This window comes from Leopardus geoffroyi, chromosome B2 (genome assembly GCF_018350155.1).
Source record: "Leopardus geoffroyi isolate Oge1 chromosome B2, O.geoffroyi_Oge1_pat1.0, whole genome shotgun sequence".
Taxonomy (NCBI): domain Eukaryota; kingdom Metazoa; phylum Chordata; class Mammalia; order Carnivora; family Felidae; genus Leopardus; species Leopardus geoffroyi.
Window position 1 is genome coordinate 11,573,261 of NC_059332.1, and position 26,413 is coordinate 11,599,673.

At 42.1% G+C, this 26,413-nt stretch overlaps 1 protein-coding gene and 1 long non-coding RNA gene across 2 annotated transcripts in view; one reads left to right on the plus strand and one right to left on the minus strand.

Moving 5' to 3' along the window:
• Window positions 1-570: 570 nt before the first annotated feature.
• LOC123607993 lies at window positions 571-19,923 on the minus strand. Its single transcript, XR_006717028.1, has 3 exons — window positions 19,747-19,923; window positions 2,111-2,401; window positions 571-998 (listed from the first exon to the last, which is right to left on the minus strand). It is a non-coding gene; the product is annotated as an uncharacterized LOC123607993 (long non-coding RNA).
• A 4,994-nt stretch (window positions 19,924-24,917) lies between these two features.
• The window catches only part of NUP153 (nucleoporin 153), an 87,681-nt gene continuing 86,185 nt past the window's right edge, over window positions 24,918-26,413 (plus strand). Inside the window, exon 1 of the mRNA XM_045497295.1 lies at window positions 24,918-24,996. The gene's annotated coding sequence lies outside the window, so the exon portion shown is untranslated. The remainder of the gene's footprint in view (window positions 24,997-26,413) is intronic.

Here is a 26,413-nt window from a genome sequence, read left to right on the forward strand (position 1 = left end):
GGAAGAGCAAACTGGTTTTAGCATATCAGATAGTTAAGTACAGGCATGTGTTTGACAGCTGATTTCCAAAGTACAGTATTACTACTGTCCTCACATTTGTTGACAGTTATTTGGACACACGTTTTACCATAACAAAAATCTAGTCTTGTGTTTCTAGGGCACCAGCTTTTGGGAAGAATGACTTCATAAAAATACCTTTAGAGTTAAGGAAGAGCAAGATAATACTTCTGCTTAGATAGCTTTAGTCAATACTTATTTTAACAATTACAATATTTAAGCTTTTTTTTTTTTAAGTTTACATATTTATTAAGAGAGAGAGAGAGAGCAGGCACACACACATGCTTGCACATGCAGGGAAGGGACAAAGAGAGAGGGAGAGAGAATCCTAAGCAAGCCCTGTGCTGTCAGCACAGAGCCTGATGTGGGGTTTGATCCCATGGACCATGAGATCATGACCTGAGCCGAGATCAAGAGTCGAATGCTTAACTGACTGAACCACCCAGGTACTCCTACAATATTTAAGCTTTAGAACAGTTTGGGGTGGGGGAAAGATGACTATTGACATGATTAATCTTTATTTTTAAAAAATAAAGTTCTCTGGTATATCATCAAGAAGTCCCGAAAGAAGATGTGATTGAAAAAGAGTTCTTGCTGGCTTTTCTGAATGAAAAGAGCTAAAAATGGAAAAATATGCCACCAGGGCACGGTGATGTAGAGAATTTTTGCATTCACCCTTGAGCTTGCTTATTTCAGTAACATGAGCACAAGTTTCTTTGCATAATATTGGGCGTATCTCCTACGTTGAAAAATAACAAGTCAGCCTGTAATACTCAGGTACTCAAGCCTGGAGGGAAAGCAGTGTGTTCTAATGCCCAGCAGTGCCCCAGCAGACAGCTTGGGGCTACTGCAGCATCTCACTAGTGGGGAGCCTGGACTGTGGAAGGCTCCACAAGAAGGCCATGCCAGCAGGCAACTTCTGCCCTTTAAGACAGTATGAACTGGAATGAAAACAAAATTCAAAATTCAGAAATTTAACCTGCTTGTCACTTGTTTCTAATCCCCTGAGGTAAGGGGAAATATCATTGTAGATTTGAGTGCCACTTAATGGTCATTTTTCCCCCTAGATACAGTGAGTTGAGTTGAAATAAAACTTAGTCTTTATCTTTCAGATGTGCTGGGACACACACTGACCTCTGTGTACTCTTGGAAAAAGTTCTGTTTCCCCTCTATGATGCTCACTAGGTGCCTGGGTCATTGCACACAGTTCTTAGAAGACTGTGGCTCCGGAAGATGCTTTGGGTGCCCCAGTCACTGTAATCTGAGCCCAGTTGGCAATGACCACCATCTTGAAGCTAACTGTAGGTTTTCTCAGCGCCGGATTGTCCCTGAGAAAGGAATTCTCAAATCCCTATGGGACCCTCATCACGAAGACACTCAGAGGCTGATGAATAGAACAGTGAATGTTCTACAAAGAAAGAGGTAAGTTTTGAAATTGGAGTCTCTGGAAGAAAATCAACTTGGAGAGGGAAAACAAAGTTCCAGTTTGGTTTTAGATAGCATAAACCAACTTGACCCTTTTCACATAACCAAAAACACCTGTAACTAGATTTTAAAACTGGAACACATGGGTGTTTATAACAACTTCAAACCATTATTTGGGGCCTTCCTTTCCTAAATATCTGTCTGAACCAAACCATACCAAGATGCTCTTACATTTCTTTGTTTTAGTTATGTCTTTACTTAGCCTAGAATGGGTTTTTGGGTACAGCCTGGAAGAGTAGATATGTTTTTCTTTGACTAAACATCTGAGCCAAAAGCCAGGCCTTCATGTAATTGGTTAGTCACTCTTGCCTGAATCAGCATAATTTGTACCTAGTGTATGGTCAACCACAAATGAGCCAAGCTATTTAAAAACACTAGAGTTAAAATGCTAGCCATAGCAACTGCCATGAAAGGAGCATTTTACCAAGAATGAGGCTGTAAGGTCTAACCCCAGTACCACTTGCATTCAAGACTGTCTTGATGATATGGATGCCAATTTCCCACATTTTCCCCTTGCCCTTTTATATATAAAGGTGCATATTTGTGAGAAAGCTAGAGTATTAGTTACCTGTTGCTATAAATTGAAGTACTCTTAAATTCAGTGGCTGAAAACAACAATAAACATCTCACGTGATTTCTGTGGGTCCAGAATTCAGGAGTGGCATTTCTAGGTCGTTCTGGCCACAGTGGCTCAGAGGTGGTAGTCACGGTGTCACAGCTGTAGTCACCTGAAGGGCACACTTGGGCCTGGAGGACACACTTCTAGGGTGACTTACACAGCTGGCGCTCCCTCACCGTATAGACCCCTTCATGCTGCTTGACCTCATGATACGGTGGCTGGCATCCCCAGTGAGTGGTCCTGGGGGACAAACAGAAGCCACATTGCCTTTTGTGACCTAGACTCACAAGTCACACTGTGTCACTCCCACCACTTTTTGTTCATTAAAGTGAGTCATGAGACCAGCCCCCACTGAAGGGAAGGAAATAAGGCTCTTCCTTATGAAAAGAGGAATGTCTAAGAATTTGTAGACATATTTTTAAACTTCCATAGCTAGTTAGGAGTTACATAGCTGAGGCCATGGGCCAAAGCAAAGCTAACTAGAACTTATGACCGAATATAGGAATTAACTCTTATTTACATAAGCAATAGAGTCAAAAGGAAAGCCACATTTTCATGGAATAAAACACATGTTAATAAAAAAGTGAAAATACTATGATTATTTGAATGTGTGAGTTATGGCCAGTAATCAAACTGCACCAATATTCCTGGGGGAGGCAAATGATCACAAACTATTAATTATGTTTCTATTTATAGTTATGTTTTCACATTTGATTCTTTTCAGATTTGCTTCTTAAAGGCACAAGCACATGAATATATTTGATGGTTTTGCTCAACACAGGAAATGAGTCTTAGGAAATTCAAGCATATTTTTTACTTATTAAGGCAAGTAATTGTAATGATTAGCTTTTGAAATAAAACTGCCAACAAAAGAAGGGTTTATAGGGTTTATTTTCTGAAGATACTGACAATGGTAGGATTATTTTATTATTAAAACGTGATACACACCCAAGTGTTTGGAAGTAAGCGAAAGGGGTTCAACGCTCTTGAAGCTTATAAAATGAAACTTTAAAATTTTTTCTATTTTGAGAGATGACATGCAAGTGGGGGAGGGGCAGAGAGGGGGAGAATCTCAGGCAGGCTCTGTTCTGTCAGCACAGAGCTCAACTCAGAGCTCAAACTCAGGAAACTGTGAGATCATGACCTGAGTCAAAATCAAAAGTCAGACTCGGAGCGCCTGTGTGGCTCAGGTCAGGATCTCACTGTTTGTGGGTTTGAGCCTTCGGTTGGGCTCTGTGCTGATAGCTCAGAGCCTGGAGCCTGCTTCGGATTCTGTCTCTCTCTCTCTCTCTCTGCCCCTCCCCCGCTCACACTGTCTCACTTTCTCTGTCTCTCAAAAATAAACATTAAAAAAAAATTTTTTTTGAGGAGCCAGACTGTCAACTGACTAAGCCAGCCGGGTGCCCCTCTAAAATCCAAAACAGGATAACTAGAAAAAGAAATGTAAAGTGAAGGGATTTGGGGGGAGGAGCTAAGATTGCAGAATAGTAGGAGGACCCTAGGCTTGCCTCATCCCCTGAACACAGCTAGATAAGTCAAGTCATTCCGAACACCCAAGAAATCGATCTGAGGACTGACAGAACAAACTGCACTAGAGGGAGAGAAGAGGCCACATCATCAAAGGTAGGAGGTGCGGAGACGTTTGGGGGAGAAACAGTGGGTGCTGTGGAGGGGAGGGAGCCCTGGCTGCAGACACAGGTGAGAGGCAGAGAGAGGAGCACACGGGATCACACAAGGAAAACACTTCCCCAAAGCCATTGGGAAAATGAGAGCGGCTGATTTGCATGAGCTTTTGCAACCAGCGGGGCTCAACGACTAGAGTTTTGGAGGTCCACAGTGTGCTGCAGTGCTCCAGTAGAGGAGGTGAGCAGGTAACCCAGGGGCAGACCGCGTGACCTGAGGATTGTCTGAGACTCACCGAGAGAGACTGCTGGATCTTCTTGGAGCACATCTGAGAGAGGTGGCATTGCCTCTCCAGTGACAAAGGAGCCGGCAGGCAACATTTCCCTCCCCCGCCCCTCAACACAGGCACAGAGACACCTGCTGAGGGAGGCTAACCTGGATGCCGGTTCTTTAGTGCAGTTTGCTCTAAACCCCATGCTCCTGCATGCTGGTGCAACCACCTTTCTGGGTCAAACGTGCATCAATCCCAGTGAAGCAAGACACTCCCCAGAAGATCAGTGCAGGTCCCCACCACACTGGGTCCCTAAAGTTTGGAGTTTTAAAACTCAGCCAGTCTGGCTGGGATAGAGCCCAAAGTGTACTGTGCTGCTCCAAACAGGCAAGCAACCCAGATACAGACATTGTGAAAACAGCAATCAAAAACACCGAGGATGCACAAGGGGAAATTATTCGCTCCTCCAGGAGGTCTGCCCTGATAGCAGCAAGCCCAAACTCTGCTCTCCAAGGACAATGGAGTTGGCTGGTGCCATTTCCATCTCCTGCCCCTCAGCCTGAACTGACTTCAGTAAACAGCACAGCACCAGCACTGGCTGCCTAACCTGCTTACGCCAAGCTCCGCCCCCCCTGCACTCTGCTGGTAACTGCTTTTCTCCAGGAAGTGTGTCTGAGAATCAGCGTAGCAGGCCCCTCCCCCAAAAGACCAGTACAAACACCAGCCTGCACCATGCCTACTGACCAGAGTTCTCCAAATCTTCAGCTCTAATGGAAATAGCATCGGGTCTCTTAAGCAGACTAGAGCAAACCTATTAAAAACTTGCCACACTCTGGCCAAGATCCAGACAATCCCTACTGCAGGCAAGGAGAAACCCTACAGAGGAATAACCTGAGAAACAGAGCAGCCATAACACAGCATCAGAGTGCATGCAGCATACACCAGAGACACTTCTTGAAGCACCAAGCCCTGGACATTATATGACCTCTCCTTCATAAAGCCATTATTCTTGGGCGCCGGAAACATATCAGGCTTTCCTAACACAGAGAAGAAGATAGCGACCTAGACAAAATGCCAATTCATCCCTAAAGAAAGAACAAGAAAAGGTCATGGCCAGCGATCTAATTGAAACAGATATAATATAAGTATTATGCCTAATCCAGAATTTATTATTTTTTAATTTTTCTGATCCATTGTTTAAAGCAACAATCATAAGGATATTTGCTGGGTTTGAGAAAAGCATAGAAGACATCAGGGATATCCTTACTGCAGAGATAAAAGAACTTAATCAGGCCAAAATGAAAAATGCAATCACTGAGATTCAAAAATAACTGGGTGTAATGACCACAAGGATGGAAGAAGCAGAGGAATAAATAAGTCATATAGAAGATACAAGTATGGAAAACCGTGAAGCTGAGCAAAAGAGGGAAAGAAAAATCTTGGATCAAGAAAGTAGACTCAGGGAACACAGTGACTCCATGAAATGTAATAAAATTTGTATCATAGGAGTGCCAGAAGAAGAAGAAGAGAGAAAAGGGGGCAGAAGGTTTATTTGAGGAAATTATAGCTGAGAACTTCTCTAATCTGGGGAAGGAAACAGTCAAATACAGGAGGCACACAGAACTCCCAACAAAATTAACAAAAGCAGGCCAACACCAAGACATATTATAGTTAAACTTGCAAAATCTAAAGTTAAAGAAAAAATCCTAAAAACAGCAAGACAACTTACAAGGGAAGACAAATAAGGTTAGCAATGATCTGTCCACAGAAACGCGGCAAACCAGAAGGGAGCGGCATGATATGTTCAGTATGCTGAATGGGAAAAAAAGACAGCCAAGAATACTCTGTCCAGCAAGGCTAGAATAGAAGAAGAGATAAAGAGTTTCCCAGACAAACAAAACCTAAAGGAGTTTTGACCACTAAACCAGCCCTGCAAGAAATATTAAAGGGGACTCTTTGAGTGGGAAAGAAAGACCAAAAGCAACAAAGACCAGAAAGGAATGGACAAAATCTCCAGAAACAATGATAAAACAAGTAATAAAATGGCACCAATTTCATATGTATCATTAACTAGTCTGAATGTAAATGGACTAAATGCTCCAATCAAAAGACAGAGGGTGTCAGAATACATGAAAAAAACAAGACCCATCTATATGCTGCTTACCAAAGTCTCATTTTAGACCTCAAGACACCTACAGATTGAAAATGAGGGGATGAAGAAACATTAACCATGCAACTGGAAGTCAAAAGAAAGCTGGAGTAGCCATACTTATATCAGACAAACTAGATTTTAAGCCAAAGACTGTAACAAGATGAAGATGGACACTATATCATAATAAAGGGGTCTATCCAACAAGAAGAGCTAACAATTGTAAATATTTATGTCCCCAACTTGAAAGAACTCAAATATATAAAGCAATTAATAACAAACATAAAGGAACTCATTAATGATAACAATAATAGTAGGGGGACTTTAACACCCATTTATGTCAATGGACAGATCATATAAGCAGAAAATCAAAAGGAAACAGTGGTTTTGAATGACACAGTGGACCACATGGACTTAACAGATATATTCAGAACATTCTATCTTAAAGCAGCAGGATACACATTCTTTTTGAGTGCACATGGGACATTCTCCAGAACAGATCACGTACTAGGTCACAAATCAGGCCTCAACAAGTACAAAAAGAGTCAGATCATACTATGCATATTTTCTGGCCACAACACTATGAAACTTGAAGTCAATCACAAGAAACAATTTGGAAAGATCACAAATACAAGAAAGAAAATAAAGAAAATCCTACTAAAGAGTGAATGGGCCAATGAGGAAATTAAAGAAGAAATTTAAAAAAATACATAGAAACAAATGAAAATGAAAACACAATGGTCCAAAACCTTTGGGATGCAGCAAAAGCAGTCATAAGAAGAAAGTATGTAGCAATACAGGTCTACCTCAAAAAGCAAGAAAATTTTCAAATATGCAACCTAACTTTACACCTAAAGGAGCTAGAAAAAGAACAACAAAGAAAGCCTAAAGCCAGCAGAATAAAGGAAATAATAAAGATTAGAGCATAAATAAATGATAACAGGAACAAAAAACCCCAGTAGAACAGATCAATCCTGAAATCAGGAGCTGGTTCTTTGAAGAAGTTAGTACAATCAATAACCCCCTAGCTAGACTTATCAAAAAGAGAAAGAACCCAAATAAATAAAATCACAAATGAGAGAGAGAAAACACCACAGAAATACAATTATAAGAGAATATTATGAGGGGCACCTGGGTGGCTCAGTCAGTTAAGCAGCTGACTCTTGGTTTCAGCTCAGGTTGTGATCTCACAGTTCGTGAGTTCACGCCCTGCATTGGTCTTAATGCTGCCAGTGTGGAGCCTGCTTGGGATTCTCTCTTCCTCTCTATGCCTCTACTCCACTCACTCTCTCTCTCTCTCAAATAGATAAACTTAAAAAAAGAATATTATAAAAAATTGTATGCCAATAAATTGTGCAAACCAGAAGAAATGGATAAACATACAAAGTACCAAACTGAAACAGGAAGAAATAGAAAACTTGAACAGACTGATAACCAGCAAGGAAATTGAATCAGTAATCAAAAATCTCCCAACAAAAAAAAGTCCAGGGCCAGATGGCTTCACAGGGGATTCTACCAAACATTTAAAGAAGAGTTAATACCTATACTTCTGAAACTATTCCAAAAAACAGAAGTGTAATGAAACCTTTCAAATTCATTCTACAAGGCCAGGATTACCCTGATTCCAAAACTAGACAAAGACTCTACTAAAAAAGAGAACTATAAGCCAGTATCCCTGATGAGCATGGATGCAAAAATTCTCAACAAAATATTAGTAAATTGAATCCAACAGTACCTTAAAAGAATCATTCACCATGATCAACTGGAATTTATTCCTGAGTTTCAAGAATGGCTCAGATTTGCAAATCAATCAACGTGATACACTGCATTAATAAAAGAAAGGATAAGAACCATATGATGCTCTCAATATTTGCAGAAAAAGCATTTGACAAACTACAGCATCCATTCTTGATAAAAAATCCTCAACAGAGTAGGTTTAGAGGGAACATATCTCAACATAATAAAGACCCTATAGGAAAGACCCACAGATAATATCATCCTCAATGGGGAAAACAGAACTTTTACTCTATGGTCAAGAACAAAACAGGGATGTCCACTCTCACCACTGTTATTTAACATACTACTGGAAGTCCTAGCCTCAGCAATCAGACAACAGAGAGAAATAAAAGACATCCAAATCAGCAAGGAAAAAGTCAAACTTTCACAATTTACACATAACATGATACTCCATGTGGAAAATCTGAAAGACTGCACCAAAAAATTGTTAGAACTGATACCTGAATTCAGTAAGGTTGCAGACTATAAAATCATGTACAGAAATCTGTTGTATTTTAGTACACCAATAATGAAGTAGCAGAAATAAAGCAATCAATCCTATTTATAATTGCACCAAAAACCAAAAGATACCTAGGAATAAACCTAACCCAAGAGGTAAAAGATCTGTACTTTGAAAACTATAGAACACTTGTGAAAGAAATTGACTATTGCACAAAGAAATTGAAAGACATCCCATGCTCATGGAGTATAAGAACAAATATTGTTAAATTGTCTGTACTACCCAAACCAAGCTACACATTTAATGCAATCCCTGTCAAAATACTACCAGCATTTTTCACAGAACTGGAGCAAACAGTCCTAACATTTGTATGGAACCACAAAAACCCCATTAACCAAAGCAATCTTGAAAAAGAAAAGCAAAGCTGGAGGCATCACAATTCTGGACTTCAGGCTGTATTACAAAGCTGTAATCATCAAGACAATGTAGTACTAGCACAAAAAATAGACACGAAGGGGCACCTGGTGGCTCAGTTGGTTAAGCATCCAACTTCAGCTTAGGTCATGATCTCATTGTTCATGGATTCAAGCCCCATGTTGGACTCTGTGCTAACAACTTGGAGCCTGGAGCCTGCTTCAGATTCTGTATCTCCCCCATCCCCCCACCCCACACACACACCCCCGTCCGCATCTCTTTCTGCCCCTTCCCTGCTTGTGCTCATGCTCTTTCAAAAATAAATAAACCTTATGGGCACTGGGTGGCTCAGTCAGTTAAGCATCTGATTTTGGCTCAGGTCATGATCTCGCAGTTCATGAGTCTGAGCCCTACATTGGGCTCTGTGCTGACAGCTCAGAGCCTGGAGCCTGCTTCAGATTCCGTGTCTCTCTTTCTCTCTTTCTGTGCCCCTCCCCCCCAATATAAGTAAACATTAAAAATAATTAAAAATAAATAAATAAACATTAAAAAAAACAGATTAATGGAACAGAATAGAAAACCCAGAAATGGACCCACAACTATATGGCCAACTCTTCTTCAAGGAAGAATATTGAAGCAGGAAAAAACATCCAGTGGAAAAAAGAGAGTCTCTTCAACAAATGGTGCTGGAAAAACTGGACAGCAGCATGTAAGAGGATGAAACTGGACCACTTTCTTACACCAAACACAAAAATAAATTCAAAATAGATGAAAGATGTAAATGTGAGACAGGAAACCATCAAAACACAGAACACAGGCAGAAACCTCTTTGACCCCAGCTGGAACATCTTACTAGATGCATCTCTGGAGACAAGGGAAACAAATGTAAAACTAAACTACTGGGACGTCAGCAAGACAAAATATTCCCACACAACAAAGGAAACAAAACTAAAAGGCAGCTTACAGAATGGGAGAAGATATTTGAAATGACATATCTGAAAAAGGGTTAACAACCAAAATATGTGAAGAACTTATTAAAACTCAACACCCAAAAAAACAAATAATCCAGTGAAAAAATCAGCAGAAGAGGCACCTGGGTGGCTCAGTCGGTTCAGCATGTGGCTCTTGACTTTGGCTCAGGTCATGATCTCATGACCGTGGGGTCAGTCCCCACATCAAGCTCTGCACAGAGCATGGGGCCTGCTTGGGATTCTTTCCCTCTCTCTTCCTTTGCCCCTCCCTAGTTTGCTCTCTCTCTCTTTTTCTCAAAACAACAACAACAACAACAACAACAACAACAACAAATAAATAAATAAATAAATAAATAAATAAATAAATAAATAAAAGACATGAATAGATATTTTTCCAAAGAAGACCTACAGATGGCTAACAGACACATGAAATGATGTTCAATGTCACTCATCATCAGGGAAGTGCAAACCCAAAGTACAGTGAGATATATCACACCTGTCAGAATGGCTAAACTTAACAACGCAGGAAACAACAGATGTTGGCGAGGATTTGGAGAAAGATGAACCCTTTTACACTGTTGGGAATGCAAACTGGTGCAGCCACCCTAGAAAACAATATGGAGTTTCCTCAAAAAGTTAAAAATAGAACTGCCCTACGATCCAGCAGTTGCATTACTAGGTATTTACCCAAGGGATACAAAAATACGAATTTGAAGGGATACATGCACCCTGATGTTTAGAGGGGCCTAATCAATAATAGCCAAATTATGGAAAGAGCCTAAAAGACCACTGAATGATGAATGGATAAAGAAGGTGTGGTGTATGTATACCATAGAATATTAGCCATACCAAAAGGATCTTGCCGTTTGCAACAACGTGGATAGAGTTAGAGAGTATTATGCTAAGTGAAATAAGTCAGAGAAAGAGAAATACCATATGATTTCACTCATATGTAGAACTTAAGAAACAAAACAGATGACCATAGAGGGAAGAAAAAAGAGAGAGAGGCAAACCATAAAACAGACTTATTTTTTAAGTTTATTTATTTATTTTGAGAGAGAGTGAGCGTGTGAGTGGGGGAAGAGCAGAGAGAGAGAGAGAGAGAGAGAGAGAGAGAGAGAGAAAATCCCAAGCAGGCTCTGTGCTGTCAATGCAGAGCCTGATGTGGGGCTCAAACTCACAAACCATGAGATCATGACCTGAGCCAAAATCAAGAGTTGGATGCTCAACTGACTGAGCCACCCAGAAGCCCCTAAAGGAACAGTTTAAAAGGGAAAACAGGTTAACAAATATTAAAAATAAGCTAACAAAAAATGGTACAGATATGTAGAAAAGGATATTTGGATAGCTTCTTCCTGTTTAAAATTACTCTTCAGTCAGCTCAAACTCAGCACCGGGGCTCTTTCCACCCCTCTTTGGTCTGTCCCCTGAGCCCCTTGGCTCCCAGGATGGGGCTCCTCAAGATGCGTCTTGTCTGCCAGGGTAGGTGCCTGTAATTTATCATTCTCTGTTATCAGCCTTCTGCTGACCACCGGTTGAGAAGTAACTTCTCCCACCTAATTTTTGGACACAGACCTCCTTCCCAGCTTTATCCACCACTGATGTCAGTAACGGTTAGTCCCCCAAACTGCAGTTTGTCCCCCAAACGGTTAGTCCCCCAAACTGCAGGACAGTTTTCTCCCAAGAAGCTTGGCAAACTGCCTCTGCTGACCAGGTTTCCCCGCTGGCCTTGCACTGGTACTTTTGAGACTCAGCCTTTCTGCTCCCAGATCTGGGCTGCCCACCACACAGCCCCTGCCCTGGCACTCGGTACCATTCCCATACAGGGTGAACCCGGGCAGTCACAGTGACTCTTAACTCCAGGCTTTCTTCTGCATCATTCAGGGGGTCTTTCAGGACCCCACAAGAAGGACCAGATGCGTGCTTTCTGGAGCCTGGAGCCCATCTACCTATTACCTCTGACCTACCAAAGCAAGACGGGGAGGGTGCCATTGGAGAAGCAGAGCAGCAGCCTAGGCAGTGTCGAATTCTCCCTCAGGCTATCTTAGCTTCTACTGGTTTTGCTAATGCCTTACCCCAACACATGGGGGACTGGGTCTCCTCTTACAGACCAGGAAGCACCCAAATCATAGGCAACAAAAGCAAAAATAAACAAGTGGGAATACATCAAATTAAAAAGCTTCTGTAGAGCAAAAGAGATGATCAACATAATGAAATAGAATGGAAGAAAATATTTGCAAACCACATATCTGGTAAGGAGTTAATATCCAAAATATACGAGGAATTCATACAACTCAATAACAAAACAAAACAAGACAAAAAAAAAAACCCTCAAAACAAACAAACAAAACAAACAAAAAACAACCATCTGAATAAAAAATGGACCAAGGACCTAAGTAGACAATTTTTCAAAGAAAATATTCAAAAGGCCCACAGGTTGGTGAAAAGGTGCTCAACATCACTAATAATCAGGGAAATTCAAACTAAAACCACAATGAGATATTATCTCATATCTGTTAAAATGGCTATTATCAAACAAACAAACCACAACAACAACAAGAACTAACAACTGCTGGCAAGGATGTGGAGAAACGGGAACCCTGGTGTGCTATTATTGGTGGGAATGTAAATCGGTACCACCAACATGAAAAACAGTATAGAATTTCTTCAAAAAATTAAACATACAACTACCAGAGGCTCCTGGGTGGCTCATTCGGTTGAGCATCTGGCTTTTGGTTTTGGCTCAGGTCATGATCTTGCAGTTTGTGGGTTTGAGCCCCACATTGGACTCTGCTACTGATGGCATGGAGCCTGCTTAGGTTTCTCTGTCTCCTTCTCTCTCTGCCCCTCCCCAGCTTGTGTTCCTATTCTCTCTCTCTCTCCCTATGTGCCAATCAATGGATTAATGGATAAAGAAAATGAGAAGAAAGAGAAAGAAAGAGAAAGGGAGGAAGGAAAGCAGGAAGGAAGGAAGGAAGGAAGGAAGGAAGGAAGGAAGGAAGGAAGGAAGGAAGGAAGGAAGGAAGGAAGGAAAAAAACTTGGTATATATATATATATATATATATATATATATATATATATATATATATATAATGGAATATTATTCAGCCATAAAAAAGAAGGAAATCTTGCCATTTGCAACAACATGGATGGACCTTGAGGACATTACGCTAAGTGAAGTAAGTCAGACAAAGAAAGACAAATACCATATGATGTCACTTATATGAGGGATCCAAAAAACCCAAACTCAGAATAGATTGGTGGTTGCCACAGGTGAAGGATAGGAGGTGAGGGAAATGAGTGAAGGTGGTCAAAAGGTACAAACTCACAGTTATAAGACAAATAAGTTCTGGAGATGTAATATCCAGTAGGGTGACTATACTTAACAGTATTCTATTTTATATCTGAAAGTTGCTAAGAGAGCAGATTTTAAAAGCTCCTCAACACAAAAAATGTAGGAGATGTGATGGATGTGTTTGTGGTGGTAACCATTTTGGAATATATACGTAATATCAAATCGCTATCTTGTACACCTTACACTTACACACTGCTTTATGTAAATTAAATTTGCATGAAGCTGGAGAGAAGAAAAAATCTTAACATGGCTGATCTCTCTACTTCTAACCTCGCACTTCTCCCACACTTCATACTGACAGCAGAGTTCACACCTCTGTTCAAAGAATAGTAGCATGTCTTTTATATGCATTATCCCATTTAATTCCTGGAACAATCTGTGTGATTAACATTATCATCTCCATTTTGCAGATGAAGAAGTGGAAGAAAAAAGATCTGAGAAAATTTCTCAAGGTTGGATGGCAGGTGAATGGCAGCACCAGGCAGGTCTTAAGTTTGTCTGACTCCAAAGTTCAGCTCTTTCTGTTGAACCATGCTAATCCCGCTTGATCTGACTTCAAACCACCCTCACAGGTGTCCTTCTTCTAATTGTGCCCTCGCCCCAGACTCGCTGTACTATCTTTAATATCTCTCCAAACCACGCTTACCTATAGCTCCAAGGCTCATGCTCTTTGTTCAGTCTCACTGCCTGCACTCTTTTATTTTTTATTTTTTTTTTAATGCTTATTTATATTTGAGAGAGAGAGAGAGAGAGAGAGAGAAAGCTAGCATGAATGGAGGAGGGGCAGAGAGAGGGAGACAGAATCCGAAGCAGGATCCAGGCTCTGAGCTGTCAGCACAGAGCCCAACATGGGGCTCAAACTCATGAGCAGTGAGTTCATGACCTGAGCCGAAGTCAGATGCTTAACCGACTGAGCCACCCAGGCACCCCTCGATGCTTGCCTTCTTAATCAAAGATTGTCCTTATTTTTCAAGGACTAGCTCAAATTCAACTACTCAGAAAAGCTTTCCCTGATGCCCTTCACCTTTCTCTCTTCGTGAGAGATTCAGATTTTCTCTCAAAAGTTTGTAGTTTATTTTGCATCATAATTGTGTTTCCATGCTTAGGTTGCCAATTAAACTTTCAGTTCCTTTTCCATATTTACCCACCACTACCCTTCCTGTGCCCCACATTTAGTCAAGGGTTTTGTGATGTTCTTAGGTGTATGTCAAATTGTAACATTTTTAATTTTAAGAAAATAGCTGGTGTGGGTTTCACTTATATTTCATGTTACGAATTTTCTCTTTAATCAATATTCATTGAAGGAAGGGGTCCTAAAAATGCAATAGTAGAATGCATTTCCATCAGTCAATCCATGAAAGCATAAAATTGGGATAAAAATAAGTGATCAAATGAATCAGACATTGTTCCAAAACAGTTATATATCAGTTAATAGGAACTGGGACAACTTTTTGTGGTATAAATCAATGATTCCAGGGGATGCTGGCCAAAGGGCATATGAGACCATTCATTGGGATTTGCAAAGAAAAGACTTCTGACTGTATGTTTTGCCTCAATGATTTACCTCCATTTTCTACTTATACTATAATATGTAATTATAGTAGATCTATAGCATGTTTTAAAATTGGTTAGGGAAAATTCTCTCCACTTTTTTTTTTTTAATATCCTGGCAATTTTCATATGACTACACTTAAAAAAATTTTTTTTAATGTTTATTTATTTTTGAGAAAGAGACAGAGCATGAATGGGGGAGAAGCACAGCGAGACGGAGACACAGAACCCGAAGCAGGCTCCAGGCTCTGAGCTGTCAGCACAGAGCCCAATGCTGGGCTCAAACCTGCAAATGGTGAGATCATGGCCTGAGCTGAAGTAGGACATTTAACTGACTGAGCCACCCAGGTGCCCCTCATAGGTTACGCTTTTAAATTTAGAATAATTTGTCTGGTGTGGTGGGTAGTGAGGGGGCATACTGTTTTTGTTTAGAAGATATGTTTTAATAAGCTGGTTGAGATAGAAGGATGAGGCTCACTAGGCTTGACTGGAGTGAGCTAGTTTTTAGACATCAGGTGATTAAATGGCTCTATGTGAGAAATGAAGGGGATTACCAGTTTTTGCTAGTGGTAAACACTGTAATATTAGAACTCTCAGAAAATACAGACATTTTGGATTATAAACATCCTTTGAAAGAACATCTAAGTTTCAGAACAGGAAGGAAAGCCCTAGTAAGAGAGAAGAAAAGCAATTAGGAACTGGGACCAAAAACAAGTGGAGGTAGGGGGACAGAGATAATTCATTCTTATCCCCCCCCACCCTGACCTAAAAACTCGAGTTTTAATTTTTTTTTTTTTCAACGTTTATTTATTTTTGGGACAGAGAGAGACAGAGCATGAACGGGGGAGGGGCAGAGAGAGAGGGAGACACAGAATCGGAAACAGGCTCCAGGCTCTGAGCCATCAGCCCAGAGCCTGACGCGGGGCTCGAACTCACGGACCGCGAGATCGTGACCTGGCTGAAGTCGGACGCTCAACTGACTGCGCCACCCAGGCGCCCCTAAAAACTCGAGTTTTAATGCCCTTGATGAGACAAGGCATCGGCCCATTTGAGGTAGAGAATTGGAATTGAGATGTCTACATAAAAGTGGGATGTTTGAAAGGCTGTTTCCCTAACAGTGTACTGTTAGGGGAAAAAAAAAAAAAAGAATAAACTCAAAAAAAAAAAATCCGTGCACTGTCATAAAGTGATGTAAAACTTTTCATGTATATGTGTGTTGGCAGGTGTGGAGGTGGGAAACAAAAAGTTTCCCTTAAGAATTTGTAACCACACACCTACCCGCGTGTGACTTTTTACTTCCATCATGCACTAAGAATGCCAATGCTAAGATATTAACATAAATAGTGGTCCTGGAGTGGTGAACCTCTGGAACACCTACATGTAACAAATCTAAAATCTCTTTGGGGAAATAAGCCCTCAACCCAGGCCATATGGACATTCACATATGAAGCCCTGGTAAAGATGAGTTCACAATAAAAAATTACAAACCACTAAAGTATACATCAAGAAGGAAGGAAGTCAGTAGATAAAAGAAAAGCAGGATTAGAATCTCAAGAACATAAGATGTAGGGGCACCTGGGTGGCTCACGTGGTTGAGTGTCTGACTCAGGTCCTGATCTCACAGTTCATGGGTTCGAGCCCTGCATCGGGCTCTATGCTGACAGTTCTGAGCCTGGAGCCTGCTTTGGATTCTGTGTCTCCTTCTTTCTCTGCCCTTCCCCCTCTCTCTCTCTCTCTCTCTCTCTCTCTCTCTCTCTCTCTCAAAAATGAGTAAATGTTAATAAAATAAAATGAGAGACTCTTAAAGGAAGAGCTTCAAGAAGAAGCGAATTAAACTCAGAAAGAAGAAATAAGAGCCAAGAAAGAGTGGTGAGCAAAGAAAATGGTCCGTATTTGGTTAAATCTAAACAAGCAGCACAACTTATACGGGAGTATGCAAATGAAGTGTAACTAGAATGTGGTCAACAGTGTGAGAGGAGAAGTCATATGAGTGAAAGCACCTGCATTGTTTTGAAGAAGGATAGAGATACTGATCAAGTCAGAGAATTTATGGTAAAGTTTAAAAGTAACCACAGAAGAAAGGAATGAAGGGAGGAAGGGGAGAGAGAGAGAGAATGTTATAGTTTACAAACCAATAGAAGGAAGGGAAAGGCGGGAATAACAAAGCCATCCATCCATTCCGAAGGAAAGAATGAGGTCACCTGGGTGGCTCTGTTGTTAATCATCTGATGTTGTTAAGCATCTGACCTCGGCTCAGGTCATGATTTCATGGTTCATAAGTTTGAGTCCCACATTAGGTAAGCTAGACCCTCGCTTTGGGCGAGCACAAGCCCTGCATCCGGTAAAACATGAACCCCACTTCGGGCGAGCGCTGCTTCTCTCTCTGCCTCTTTCTGCCCCTTGCTCACTTGCGCCCCCTCCCCCCCCCCCAAAGAAAAGAATGAAGGGGAAAAGCAACATAGAAGAAGCAGAGGAAATAGAATGAACAAAATAAGAAGATAACAAATCTAAATAAATCCATAATCACAATACATGCAAATAGTCTAAACTCACCATATTTTTCCCAAGAAGAATTTTTTTCCCAAAGACAACTCTCCTGGTCTCATGCGAGCAGGTGAGCATAGGAAACTGTGCTGTTGTAGGTGTAGGGAGGGAAGAGGCTGGGTCCCATCCCGTGCTACATTAGAAGATGTTCACTTATATCTGCACACTTATTCACTGCACAGAGTTGAGGCTCAATGGTTCAATTTCTCTACAGAATAAATCTCTGGACTCCTGTGGAGGCGGGGGACGAGAGCATCCCCTGCTTGCCCAGGGCAGGAGAGAACTGGGGATCAATGTGTGTGTACCTGGACTCTGGCCCCACCTCATTCTCAGCCATGGGCCTCCCTCCAGCTTTCAACACTGCTGGGAGTCTCCAGGGGATGCTATTCCAGTTTGCAGAAACTCCCCCTCCCGGTCCTTGGGTCTCACAGTGTTCTCTGACTTGCGCAGTGAGTTACCGCTTTCCTGTTTGCTTGCCCACTCCCAAAACTGTGATAAAACCTTTTTGTCCACTGTTTTCTTTTTCTAGTGGCTTCATACCCTTCTTAATTCATTCTTAATTCATTGCTGTCACACATGTTGGGTTTGGGGAGGAAGAAGATACAGAAGAGTAGGATTAATCTGCCGTCTTTAACCAGAAGCCCTTGACTGAGTTCTTTTCTATGCCGCACTTCCAGTGTAAACCCTAGGAGAACTTGAAAGCCACAGCTGATAATTGGAGGCATTGTCACGGAAGAGGAATTTGAATCGTACGCAACCCTCAGTGTATAGACCAATGGATGAAAGCTCTCAGGGGGAAAAAAAAAATGTTTAACTTTCACAAAAGAAATTTCGAAACGATCAGAGCTGTCCTAGGAGGTCAGAGACCATAAGCACTTGAGTCATCCCTTCCCCATCAATTGTTCCGGAAACACGATGATACCTTTGTTCAAGTAATTCCCTTCAGTTCTTTTTGGAGATAAGTAGTAATGCATGTGGGTAAACACCTGAATCACTTTTTGTACATGGGATCATTCGTGTCTTCTGGTCAATTAAACTCGGGGTCACGGACCAAATATAAAGGTTCTTCCTTGAAGTATGTGAAAAATCTGGGTAGAGCTCATTGGAGTTAAGTGGCCATTTAGACATCAAATTTGTTCTGCTTGGGGCATGGGAAACAGTATCATTTAGTGGCTTTAGAGTCAGAAAGAACTGCATTCAAAACAGTCCCTAATGCTTGACAGCTAGGCAAGTGAACTTAGGCAGGATACTAACCTCTCTGAGCCTTGATTTCCTTATCTGCAAAATGGGAGCAACAACACAGGCTTCACAGGATGGTTGTGAAAATGAAATGAGATGCCGCTAGTGAGCCTGGGAAGCCTGGTAGATTGTGGAATTCTGGTACATGTCGTTTCTCTTTTGTCTTCCCCACATCTCCATCACCCTGATGCTACCAATCACTGTGCTGACAGCTCAGAGCCTGGAGCCTGCTTCGGATTCTGTCTCCCTCTCTCTCCGCCCCTCCCCCCATTCAAGCTGTGTGTCTCTCTCTTTCAACAATAAATAAACATTTATTTACTTATTTAAAAAATTTTAATATCTATTTTTGAGAAAGAAAAGAGCTTGAGCAGGGCAGGGGCAGAGACAGAGGGAGACACAGAATCTGAAGCAGGCTCCAGGCTCTGAGCTGTCAGCACAGAGCCCGATGTAGGGTTGGAACTCATGAACCACGGGATCATGACTAGAGCCTAAATCGGATGCTTAACTGCCTGAACCACCCAGGTGCCCAATAAATAAATAAACATTTTAAAAAATAAATAAATATACACAAAACAATGCAAGGGTTGGGGGGAGATTGCCTTTTCAGTCAAGAGAGCACTGTTGGCAAGACTTGCTAAGTTTCCCTAAGGATCAGGTCCATTCAGGCTCAGTCCCCAGTGCAGGACCCAGCTCCCACTCAGAGAGAACAGCTGTCACCAGGGAACCACTCTCCTACCCCTCAGGAAGCACGGCCTCCAGTTCCGGAGAGGATAAAGCCCAAGCAGTCTGGGCACCTGCAGAAGCTGAAGAAATAACTCACCCCTTCATTGTGGGACTGACCTAGCAGAACTCTGCAGTCCTTCCAACCTGTGAAGTCTGATTTCTTTGGTCCCTTACTCCATCTCTGTGTCAACCTTTCCGGAAGAAAGGCCATCTTGTAGAAGAAAACTCGTTTCCTTTAATTTTTTTAAAAAGATTTTATATTTAAGTAATCTCTATACCCAACGTGAGGCTCAAACTTATGACACTGAGGTCAAGAGCCACCAACTGAGCCAGCTAAGCGCCGCTGGTTTCCTTTATTCACAGTCTCTAGCGGAGTATTCTGCAGACAGTAGGCATCTGTTATAATATTTCCTAATCAATCAACTTCAAAGAGAAAGATGTATTTCTCAATGATGTCAATCTGGAATGAGATATTATGTGTAAATTTACTCTCCTAAAAAAAACCTACTGGAAGTTGCTTAGTCTACATTCCCTTGTCTGCCTCCTGTCCAGCCTGCCTACCTCCCTCATTCTTCAGGCCCTTTGCTCTGTTATCTGACGTGGGGTAGTATTCTGATGTCATAATAACAGAAATGACTGTTTTGGTGAGACAGGTCAATAATCCTCGCTGACTTTTATAAATATCAACGACCATCCCAGGGGGTGAGTCTTTCCTACCATTACTTGTGAATGATTTTCTGCTGGTGTGTCTGTTCTCACTCCTTAGGACATACTCCTTTAAGACCTGCAAGTTAGCTCAGTACTCCTTACCTCATTTTGGAATAAAATAGGCCAATGATCTTGCCAGCTGAATGTCTCCTACCTACTTCGCCATATTCACTTTTTTTTTTTTCTTAAAAGGTGAACTGTTCTCTCCAAATCAGTTAAGAAAGCATTTAGCAATAATTTAAACAATACAAGCAGTTTAAAAAATCTTACTTCTTGGGGCACCTGGTGGCAGAGCTTGTGACGCTTGATCTTGGGGTTGTGAGTTTGAGCCCCGCATTAGGTGTAGAGATTACTTAATAAAAAAAATAATAAAAAATATTACTTAATAATTTATCTACTTTAGACATATTATCTTAATTGCTTAGGCCATTCTTCTGGAAGTATCCCCAAACCATGAAAAACTGGACTGCTTAGATGTGCTGATGATTCTTTCTAAGAACCAAGCAGCATTTATGTTACTGGGAAATAGTTTTGCATTTGACACAGGATGGAGATACATTTTTGGCATGGCCCCGTTTGGTGGGTTAGACTCAGATTCTCTTCTGGGAACCTGGACAGGACAGTGGGAAAAGTGGGATATGAGCTAGGTAACAGGCAGGGTGCCTGGGTGGCTCAGTTGGTTAAGTGGCCGGCTTTTGATTTTGGCTCAGGTTATAATCTCGCAGTTCATGAGATTGAGCCCCGAGTTGGGCTCTGTGCTGACAGTGTGGAGCCTGCTTGGGATTCTCTCTCCCTCTCTGCCCCTCCCCTACTTTCTCTGTCTCTGTCTCTCTCTCCAAATAAATAAACATTTAAAAAAGAGCTAAGAGGTGATGGGACACATGAACATCCTCTTGGCGTTCAGGTGATCCTCCCTTTGAAAGATAGATACAGAACTCCATACTAGATTTTTGGTTCTGTGTAAGGAATCTTTAACCAGATATGGGGGTGACTGGGTGGCTCAGTCGGTTGAGCATCCTACTTCAGCTCGATCTAGTGGTCTGTGGGTTCGAGCCCCGCGTCGGGCTCTGTGCTGACAGCGCAGAGCCTGGAGCCTGCTTCCGATTCTGCGTCTCCCTCTCTCTGCCCCTCCCCTGCTGATACTCTCTCTCTCTCTCTGTCAAAAATAAATAAACATTAAAAAAAAATTTTAAAAACCAGATACTGCCACTCCAGGGGTAAGGAAGAAAAGGAAAGAAAAGGTCAGAGAGCCATCGCAACTGAGTATGAAAGAAAGATGATAGAGTTTGCTAAAATATATATTCCTTTGTTTAGATAATTCCTTTATCTCTGAGAGAGAGAGAGAGAGAGAGAGAGAGAGAGAGAGAGAGAGAGAGAATGAACCGGGAGGGGTAGAGAGAGGGAGACACAGGATCCGAAGCAGGCTCCACCCTGTCAGCACAGAGCCCAATGCAGGCTCGAGCTCACAAACTGTGAGATCATGACCCAAACTGAAGTCAGACACTTAACCAAGCCACCCATGCACCCCAAAATACATATTCCTACTTCAACCCCACAGATTGTGTAGGCCTTGGGTGGAGCCTGAAAACCCATGTTGTTAACGTTTCCAATCTGATGCTGATGCCAGAATTGGTGGACTACTGTGGAAGGCAAAGAAATCGGGATCTAATTTGTTAGCCTGGCTTTGAAAACGGAAAGTCCTGGGATGTTAGGATACTTTCCTCTGTTTTCTCCGTATCCTCCTAATCTCTTGTATTCATTGCCTCAGGGGAAGCATAAGCCAGGGTGTAAAGGAAATAACCTTCCAGGATCTTCCAAAAACCTAAAATCCTTAAGGGGATTAGATACACTGGAGAAATGTTGGAGAGCTGAAGGATAGGGGTGTTGAGGAGGGTGGAGCCATCCCTTGAGAAAGACTCGGGGGGGGGAGGAAAAGAGGGGTGCCTGGGTGGCTCAGTCTTCAAGCATCTGACTTCGGCTCAGGTCATGATCTCACTATCAGGTGAGTTTGAGCCCCGCTTTGGGTGAGCCCTGCTTCTCTCTCTCTCTCTCTCTCTCTCTCTCTCTCCCTGCCCCTCACTCACTGCCACCCTCTCTCTCTCAAAAAAAAAAAAAAAAAAAAAAAGGATTGAGAAAGATATTCTAGAGGCAGAGAGAATATTGGGGGGTGGCAAGGGGACACAAGAGGACATCTTTGTATCCTGTAGAGGTACTGTGTTCCCTTCCCTGGGGGAAGGGCTCTGGGGAGACAGTAAAGCCTGAGCTAGTCTGGAAAATTCCATGGCTAAGCACACCATGCTTCACTCCCCAAAGGCAGAACCCCAGCAGTGCAGTAAGGACCCAGAAAGAGATAGCTATACTGGGCATCGAGGCAGCTGGGACCTTCGAGGGTTTCAGGAAGCGTTTGGAGCCTTGGTATGACTCCAGGATGACACGTGCCAGAGGGGAGCAGGGAAGAAGAACAAACACGTGAATTGGAGGGACCAGAAGGCCAGAAAGAGGGGTGCCTTGGCAAAAGTCTGCATGGACAGACAACATCAAGAAACAGCCGGCCCCCCACGGTAGTACGTGAGCCCTAGAAACAGCTCTGGAAAAGGGGGGGCACAGTTAAGACCTGACGTGACTTTGCTTCCGCTCTGCCTAAAATAATGGGGTTTTGAAACAGATTCTGTTGAATTCAGTACGCATTTACATTTCTTGCATCCCTGAGCTGTGGACACAAGATTCATGTCGGCTGCACTAGGCTCTAACCAAGTGAATTATGGTGGCATCCCGTGATTAACCAACCACGTGACAGCTTGGAGTAGGTGTGTGTACTGGAGGGCGAGGGTACGATGTGCTTACAGGTGAGTTTCTCATGATTCCAGTCCATAGCCAGGATAAATTAATTCCAAGCTGAAGATCATGTATAGAGTCGTAAGTCACACTCTCTGATTCTAATTCAAGACATCTTGAAATAGAACAAAGAAGTAGGGTGGCCAGATTTAGAAATTAAGTTGTCCCATGCAATATTTGCAGTTTTGGGGACATACTTATATTTTAAAATTATTCATTCTTTATCTGAGATTCAAATTTAACTGGGTGTCTTATATGTTGTCTGGCAACCCTGCAAAGAAGGGAACTCACTTCTAGGCGTCTGGGGTCCAATGAGACATCTGCCAAAGTACCCCGATCTGACTCCCAGTCTATCGCAGAAATCCTGCCAAGGCCCTGCTGAGAAGCAGCTGGGCCCCCCTGTGTGAGAAGAGGCAGGATGTCAGTGGGTTCAGCAGCTTCTCTAAACATCTCCTGTTCCACTCCTTCCGTTTGCCCTGCCTGTGGGTAGTTCTAGATACGTGTGGGTCTAATGAAGAAGGTACAGGTTTGGAAATCCGTTAGACCTGTGTTCAGAGCTCATCCCTGGTGTACGATTTTGAGTGGAGTACTTAACCCTTCTCTTTTGGCCTCCTCCCTAGAAGACTTGTATGGATGAAGGATAACGCACAGAAAGCACCCAGGGAGGTGTGTGGCATGCAGTGGGCATTGCATAGTGCTCTCGTTTAATGCACTTAGTTACTAAATATGAGTGCAGGAGACTTTAAATCATATTCCTTGGTCTCTTCCTTGCTTCTGAAAGATGCCACTCCATGTCTGCGTGAATTAACAAAATGGCTGCAGTTATTTGGGGACACTACTTGTCCTGTTGCAAACTTTGGCTGATGTATTTCTGTCTAGGGTACACATTTTACAGTACCTTCTTATTTTTTTTAAAAAAGATTTTAAGTAAGCCCTATACCCAATGTGGGGCTTGAACTTCCAACCCCGAGATCAAGAGTCACATGCTCTACCAACTAAGCCAGCCAGGTGCCCCTACTATACCTTCTTTTAAAGTATTTTTTTTTTAATTTTTGAAAGCTTATTTATTTATTAGTTAGAGAGAGAGAGAGAGAGAGAGAGAGAGAGAATCCCAAGCAGGCTCCATGCTGTCAGCACAGAGCCCGATGTGAGACTTGAACTCACAAATTGCAAGATCATGACCTGAGCTGAAGTTGGACGCCTAACCAACTGAGCCACCCAGGTGCCCCTACTATACCTTCTTTTAAGCTTTCTAGAATTTATTTACATCTAAAGGAAGGAATGGCACCCTCAAATTGTACTCACATTCCCTGTTTGAATGTCCTGATCACAATTCCATTGAGCCCGGGGTTGTGGGAACAATGCTGGTTTATGTGACGTTTTCACCTGCCTGACAAGTTGTTTGAAATGGAGAACACCCACTTAAAGCTATTTATGTCATACATATTTCCCAAAGGAAAATTTCTGCATAAGTATATATTCAAAATGCTTTAAAAAAAAGTAATAGTACAGCCATTTCTACTTGTCCCTAAAGGGTAGGACATATGTCATCATCATGTTTCTATCTGCAGAATATATGGCCCAGGATAAAATAAATATTTGTTGAATAGTATCCCAAAGTTTTAAGTACAGATCTTTCTTCGTCCTTTTAGTTCACACTTCCTATTTGGGTAGAATCCCTCAGGGGAAGCACCGTTTTCATCTGATTGTGGAAAAGTGATTTTCTTCTGTTTATCTCTGACACTACAACTAGTAGATGGTCTGTGATAAATTGTATTGAAAAGGAAAAGAGGGAGATTAAAGGTGTTTTAACCCAAAAGGGTTATTTTAACAAACTTAAAGTATTTTTGAAACACACAGGAAAAAAAAGTCCATAACATAAAAGTTGTTGAGGGAACTACAAATGGCAAAACCTTCTATGAGTATGCATTCATCCAAGTAATAAACACATATCCAATTTGTGCCTGGTCCTCTGGATGTAAAATGTCAGGGAACCGTGAGGTGGCAATAAGGAGGGTCTTTTCTCTTGAATGTATTATTCATCAGTCCTTCATTATTTAGGGCGTTAGTAAGTGATACTCTGTGCTGCTGTTGCACCATTCCTGGGAGGTATCGGTCATCTTTCCCCCATTTATTTTATAGCTTTTGAAGGTGGGTCAACAAGGAGCCAGTCTGGACTCAGAGGACTGAACAATGGAGAGAGAATGCACCAAAGGTGAGTTCAGATCAGCTGTGGACCTGGCAGAAGTTTCCAAAATGGCTACTTGTGACTGTTGGTGGGAATTTAACATGTGCCCTTCCCTTTCTCATCTCAGCCCTCCCTTTCCTCTCCTACAGCGTTCTGTAAACGTGTCCCCTTTTTCTGTACTGCTCACACGGATAGGAAGTTTTCGGTGACCATTGCTGAAAAATCTAAGCAAATGATCTGACCTGTCTTGTTTAGATCTGACATATGAACCAGCCACTGGATCCCTCTTTTCCTTAGCTTGCAATTAAGACAGAGAGCTTCTAAGAACTGTTGCCTTTCTTTTTGCCATTTCAGTTTTTAATGCTTTTCAAAGGATCCGGTTCTAAAGTTAGTGATGGCACAAACGAAGGGGAACAGGCAGCTCCCTTTTGCTTGTAAACCCAAACTGAACCTTAAGGAAGACGGATGCTGGTACCTGAGGATGCTGGCTGCAAAGGGAGGGCCCAGAGGCTGTGGAAGGAGTTAAGGGAGAGGCATATTCCCGGTGAAAACAAGAAAAATGGCTTTTCCTTCCCAATTGTCAAGTCCTAGTGCTTTTATTATAGATTTGTCTCCTTACCACCCAGCGGGAGAGCGCTCCCTGATTGCAGTCGCTGAAATTCTGCACGGGACCCTCTAGCATGAGACAGACGAGGGATTACACTCCGATATTAGCAAGCATGAGGCTAAAATCATTGATCTCAGCACTTCAGCTGCAAGGGATGGGCCTAAAAGCAGGTGTTTCTCGTAGGAAGTGCTTATGAGTCATTGCTGACTCACAGCGGGGGCAAGATTTTATGACCAAGCAAGTGAAAAAGAGTTGGTTTAACTGTTACTAATTTAAAGCATCTAAGTTACGGCTTGGATTTAATTGTGGCTGGTAGAAGCTGTTTGTTGCTTGGTTCGCGCCTCTGGGGAGCCCGATGGTCTGCTTTGATGTTTTAATTCTATGCATGGTGTATATGCTAGAGCCTAAACCCTCATGTGAGAGGTGGTTTTCCCTCACTGGGGGTGGTGTGTTTGAGTAGGCTTTGCTCAGTGTCTGCAGGGTTGCCTTAGTTTGTTTGGCAATACTGCCTATTTAATATTGAATGTAGAGTAGTGTAACTTCAGTCCTATTTGCTTTGGAGAATATTTGAAAAGTTCTTTTTGGTTTCGAAGAACCGTATTTTTGTTAGCCCACGATAGTCTATTGTCTATATGATGGATCCAAACAAGGTGAGACATACGGAGGGCATCGACCACGGGTTATAAGTGCCGGGTTAAAGTCATCTTGTTAACTAATCATTACGTCTGTTAAATCAACCTGGGATAATGGAGAATAAGGATGCATTAAATCCAGAATTTCATTTCAGGTAAGTAGTCTACCTTCCTTTGGAAAAAGATCCTGATGAAAAGAAAAAGG